This window comes from Simochromis diagramma, unplaced genomic scaffold (genome assembly GCF_900408965.1).
Source record: "Simochromis diagramma unplaced genomic scaffold, fSimDia1.1 OVJJ01000123.1, whole genome shotgun sequence".
Taxonomy (NCBI): Eukaryota; Metazoa; Chordata; class Actinopteri; order Cichliformes; family Cichlidae; genus Simochromis; species Simochromis diagramma.
Window position 1 is genome coordinate 5,432,825 of NW_024386778.1, and position 5,788 is coordinate 5,438,612.

Genomic DNA, 5,788 nt, shown 5'->3' on the forward strand with positions numbered 1-5,788 from the left:
ATAAGCTGTTGTTATAATTTATTTGATATTACTTTCTAGTATCAGCTGATGTTTACTGGAGCCACAGCGTATACTTTTCTTTCTTATTCTCATTTAAAATGTCTAGGTTTTAATAAATACAACCGAATCTTACAACCAAAGTGGTCATCTGATGTAAAATATATACAAATTCATTATTGTATATAGTAAATATTAAGTCTAATATATGCCCTAATAAGCTATAGTACCATGTGTGCAGTCTGCAATTCTGTTGCAGAAAGATATTGAATCTATTTAATTACTGTAGAAAAATAACTGGTTTCTGTGCATTTGTTTTACCCTGGCAATACATTAAAGTCGATTACGTCGATTAAGCATCATGAGGCGGAGGGTGGGGGGGTAGTTCCCTATTTTTTTGCTGGGAGTTGGCAACCCTGCTAGTTAGGTATATGTAATTATTGATTAGGTTGTTTGATATTTCTGGTAAGTACTGTTTAAAATACCAGAATAGGGAGGATGGTGTAGGTTTAAGTTTATTAGATTGATACATATATACCAACAAGACATCACTGTACATCACTGTCACAACAGCATTTGTTTTCATTCAAAGGCTTTATGGCTTTTCCTATAATACCTGGTGGGCCGTTCTCTAGTCAAAATGCCCAGGCTGATTTTTTGTCCCAGTCCAGTCCTGTTTACAACCCAGACTTTAAAATGAGGACTTCTCAAATCAAATCACTTTTATTGTCACATCACATTACTGCAGCACATGTGAGTGAAATTCTTGTGTGCAAGCTTCACAAGCAACAGTGGTGTGCAAAATCCATGAAATTTATTGTGCAAAAGGAATGGCATATATGTACAATATGGAGTGCATAAATGTCTGCTAAGTGAAAGTGAGGTGTTTATGAAGTGTTCAGCCGTCTGTTGACCTGATGGAAAAAGATGTTCCTCAGTCTGCTGGTTTGGGACCGGATACTGCAGTACCTTCTGCCTGATGGAAGTAGTTTAAACAGTTTATGGCTGGGGTGACTGGAGTCTTTAATGATCCTTCCCGCTTTCCTCAGGCACCACTTCTTGTAGACTTCATGAAGGGAGGGAAGCTACCTTCAATTATCCATTCAGAACACCGCACTGCTCTCTTGAGAGCTTTGTGGTTATAGGCTGCTGCCATACCAGGTGGTGCTGCATCCAGTGAGGATGCTCTCAATGGCACAGTGGTAGAAGGTCCTGCCGATGTGAGGGCTCATGCTGAATCTCTTCCATCTCCTGAGACAGAAGAGGCCTGCTGCGCCTTACTGTTTTGTTTGTGTGAACAGACCATGTGAGATCCTCTGCCAGATGTACACCTAGGAAACAGAAGCTGCTCCCTCTCTCAACAGCAGCATCGTTGATGGTGATGGGGGTGTGTGCTTCTCTACATCTCCAGAGGTCTACTATCAACTCCTTTGTCTTTGTGATGTTGAGGGTAGGATGGTTCTCTTGGCACCAGTCTGTTAGGGCGCTGACCTCCTCCCTGTAGGCCGTCTTATCACCTTTGGTGATAAGACCCACCACTGTTGTGTCGTCCGCAAACTTCACAATGATGTTGGAGTTGCTTGTGGCGGTGCAGTTGTAGGTGTATAGTGAGCACAGGAGAGGGCTCAGTACACACCCCTGTGGAGCACTAGTGCTCATTATGATGGGGGATGAGGTGATGCTGCCCAGTCTGACCACTTGGCGTCTGTCAGACAGGAAGTTAGGGATCCAGCTGCAGAGAGAGCTGCTCAGTCCTAGATCCTGCAGTTTTCTGTCTAGCTTCAGGGGAACGATGGTATTGAATATTGAGCTGTAATCTACAAACAGCATTCTCACATACGTGTGTCTTTTCTCCAGGTGCGAGAGGGCAGTATATGTAGTGTCAGGGCATCATCAGTGAACCTGTTGCAAATTGTAGAGAGTCCAGTGAGTTGGGTAGTGCAGAGCAGATGAAGTCCCTGACCAGCCTCTCAAAAGATTTGCTCACGATGGGGGTCAGGGCTACCGGTCGCCAGTCATTCAGTGATGAGATGGTGGAGGATTTGGGTACATGGTGGCCGTTTTGAAGCAGGTTGGCACTGCAGACAGACAGAGAGAGGGAAAGGTTGAAGATGTGTGTAAACACTCCAGCCAGCTGAGCCGTGCATGACTTGAGGACTGTCTGCACCACTTCTAACAGAGACTCAGAGGGGGCTATAGTTCCCGGGAAATGAAAAATATGTCCATGCCAGTTATACAGTTTAAAATACACACCACTCTAAAAAGGGATCTATACACTACAAACCAACTACATGGAATTTAATGACACTGCACTCGGGCTGGGAATTGATGGGAATCAATAGCACTTATCAATTCAATTCCTTGTAGATTCTCATTGGGTTCTCACTGGCTCCACTTTGAGAGTCACCACTACTAATGACGACACACATATGATCTTTGTCTTACTATTTAGGTATGACCACAAAACCAGCAGCACAAATGAAAGATTAAAACCAGCACAAAGATACTTTAAAGCGATCGCCACAGTGATTCTACTGTAGAAACACAAACTGGTAGAAACAGACTCTGGCCTGACTGATCATCCGTTTGTTAACTGTTGAAATGTAGCATAATGCTGTTGTTTCTGTCCTGGATGCAGTTTCCACTTAACTGCGCTCCCATCCTAAAAGCAATGTCCATATTCACGCTGCAGACTGCACCACCATCTTCCTTCTGAACACACAAAATTAAATCAATTGACTGTAGTGGGGCAGCACGGTGGCACGGTGGTTAGCACTGTTGCCGGACAGCAAGAAGGTCCTGAGTTCAATTCCAACATCAGGCCGGGGCCTTTCTGTGTGGAGTTTGCATGTTCTCCCCGTGTTTGCGTGGGTTCTCTCCGGGTACTCTGGCTTCCTCCCACTGTCCAAAGACATGCAGCTTGTGGGGATAGGTTAATTGAATAATCCAAATAGTCACAATGTGCGAATGAAAGTGAGTGCGAATGGTTGTCTGTCCCTGTGTGTTGGCCCTGCGACAGACTGGCGACCTGTCCAGGGTGTACCCCGCCTGTCCAGGGTGTACCCCGCCTCTCGCCCTATGACAGCTGGGATAGACTCCAGCACCCCCCGCGACCCTGAAAAGGATAAGCGGAAGCGAATGGATGGATGGATGGATGGACTGTAGTGCAAGTGGAACCAATAAGCTGAGGCTACGTACACGGGTATTTTTGAAAATGGAGATTTTCCGTTTTAAAAAATAATCCCGTCCACACGTAAACGCAGAAATGAAGGAAAACGCTGCTAGGAACATGCCAAAGCAACAGGTGGCGATATATTCCTAACCGTGTAGAAATGTTGGCCAATCAGAAGTCTAGAAGCCTCGGTGGGAAATAGTAAACAAGGATGGGGCATAAGAAGCAGAACCGAGTCGTATGTGTGGACGGACAGTAACTGTGTGTGTATATGTAAGTATTTAAACACTGCAGAGAGTACAATTAACAGTAACAGTATTGTAGAAATTCATTTCACCGAAACAATAACGTGGCGCACAGTGTGACGTCAAAAAAGGCGCACACCTTTGACGTTGCGTTTTCTCCGTTTTTCTCATCCATCCATCCATCCTTATCAGTAACAAGGGCGCTCCTCTTGCGGCGACCAGCAGGTTGTCTCTGTCTTAACTTATTTTTTATTCCTCTATTTTATCTTTTTTTTTTTTTTTTTTTTTTTTTTTGCCTGAGGAAATCCTACAGCATCGGCTTGTGCTTTGTGGAACTTCTTTTGTTGAAGATGGGTTTTTTTTATTTCGCTTGGTTTTATTGGCAATCCTGACGGTTGTTTGGAGTCAGTGCTACTCCCACACAATTACATACTCACGGGAGTTTCTTCTGGATCTTCGGTGGACAGGCCCGTCTTTGAACTCTTTTCACCCTCCAGTGTTTCCCAGCTCTGGATTATCCAGTAATCACAGGGGCACTTTTGTTTTTAACAGAGTCAAAGCATGGAAGCGGGGTAAGAAGGGAGGCCTACGTCAGCGATTGCGGAAGCAAATACGGTACAACCGTATTCCTTTACCATCAATAATCCTGGCTAATGTGCAGTCTCTGAGGAGTAAATTAGATGAACTGCATTTGAATGTTGCACATTTACGTGACTACAGGGATGCATGTCTAATGGCATTCACAGAGACTTGGCTCAAGGATTCTGACCCTGATTGTTCTCTGGAATTAAATGGCTTCGGGGTTCCCATACGTTTGGATCGAGACCCCGGAGCTACCCAGAAATCGCAAGGAGGAGTGGTGTGTTTGTATATAAATCAGAAATGGTGTAAAAACGTGACCGTTCGTAGACAAGTGTGTCTGCCTGACATTGAGCTCCTCTCTGTGTCTTTGAGGCCGTTTTATCTGCCGAGGGAATTCCCACAGATCAACGTCACCGTCGTTTACATCCACCCCAAAGCGAATCCTAAGAATGCGACTGACACCATCTCCAATGCCATCCACTCTCTACAATCTCTCTCTCCTGAAGCCCCTAATATTGTTCTTGGGGACTTTAATCGCTGCGACTTGAAGAAAACACTGAGCAGTTTTTATCAGTATGTGCACTGTCCCACTCGCTTCAATAAGATTCTGGATTTATGTTATGGCTCCATAAAAGGTGCGTATACATCTGTGGCTGGCCCCCGCCCTCGGATCCCAACACGGTGCATCTTCTGCCAGTCTATAAGACTGTATTGAGAAGAGAGAAAGTGAGGAAACACCGCATAAAGGTTTGGAGTGATGATGCCTCTTTAGCCCTGCAGGGCTGCTTTGACTGTACAGACTGGTCGGTGTTTACTGAATCATGTAGAGACATTAATGAACTCACTGACGTTGTCTGCGGATATATATCCTTTTGTAGAGACACGATTATTCCCTCAAAGGTTGTGCATTCTTTCCCTAATAACAAACCATGGTCCTCTAAAGTTCTTACGAGGCTGATTCACGAAAGGAATAAAGCTTTTACTGAAGGGAATACCTTGAAAGTCAGAGAAATTAGAAAGGAGATTAGATCAGAAATTAAAAAAGCTAAAATAAAATACAAGGATAAGGTAGAGGTGGAGATGGGTAGCAATAACTTAAGGGTGGCTTGGGCTGGCATGAAACACATGACTGGTCACTGTCTCAGTGACTGTAATAAGATAAGTCTCCCTGGTTTTAGTTCAGATTTTCAGTTAGCCAATGAGCTGAACAGATTTTATTCGAGATTTAATGATAACTATATTCCAAGGAATACACTTGATTCCTTAATAGAGAGCACCAGAGGCCCCCCAGTTTTGTTCTTTGATGAAAGAAGGGTGGGAAATCTTTTTAAAATGAGTAAGACTAATAAAAGTCCAGGTCCTGATAATATATGTGGCCAGGTGCTTAGAACATGCGCTGAGCAATTATGTGGTATTTTTTATCACATCTTTCTTTTATCTCTTCAGCAACAGAAGGTTCCAGAGGTATGGAAAAAATCAATTATTTCTCCAGTTGCTAAGACCACAAAACCTACATCACTAAATGATTTTAGGCCTGTTGCTCTTACATCTTTAGTGATGAAGTCCTTCGAAAAACTTGTCAGGAAGGAGATCCTGCAGCAAGTAGAGAAGCTGATAGATCCACTACAATTTGCATACAGGCCTTGTAGAGGTGTGGATGATGCAGTGGTCACTCTGTTGAACTTCCTTTATCGCCATCTTGATGGCGCCAAAGCTCATGCTCGGCTTTTATTTATCGATTTTTCTTCTGCTTTTAATACTATCCAGCCACATCTTTTAGTGGACAAGCTTC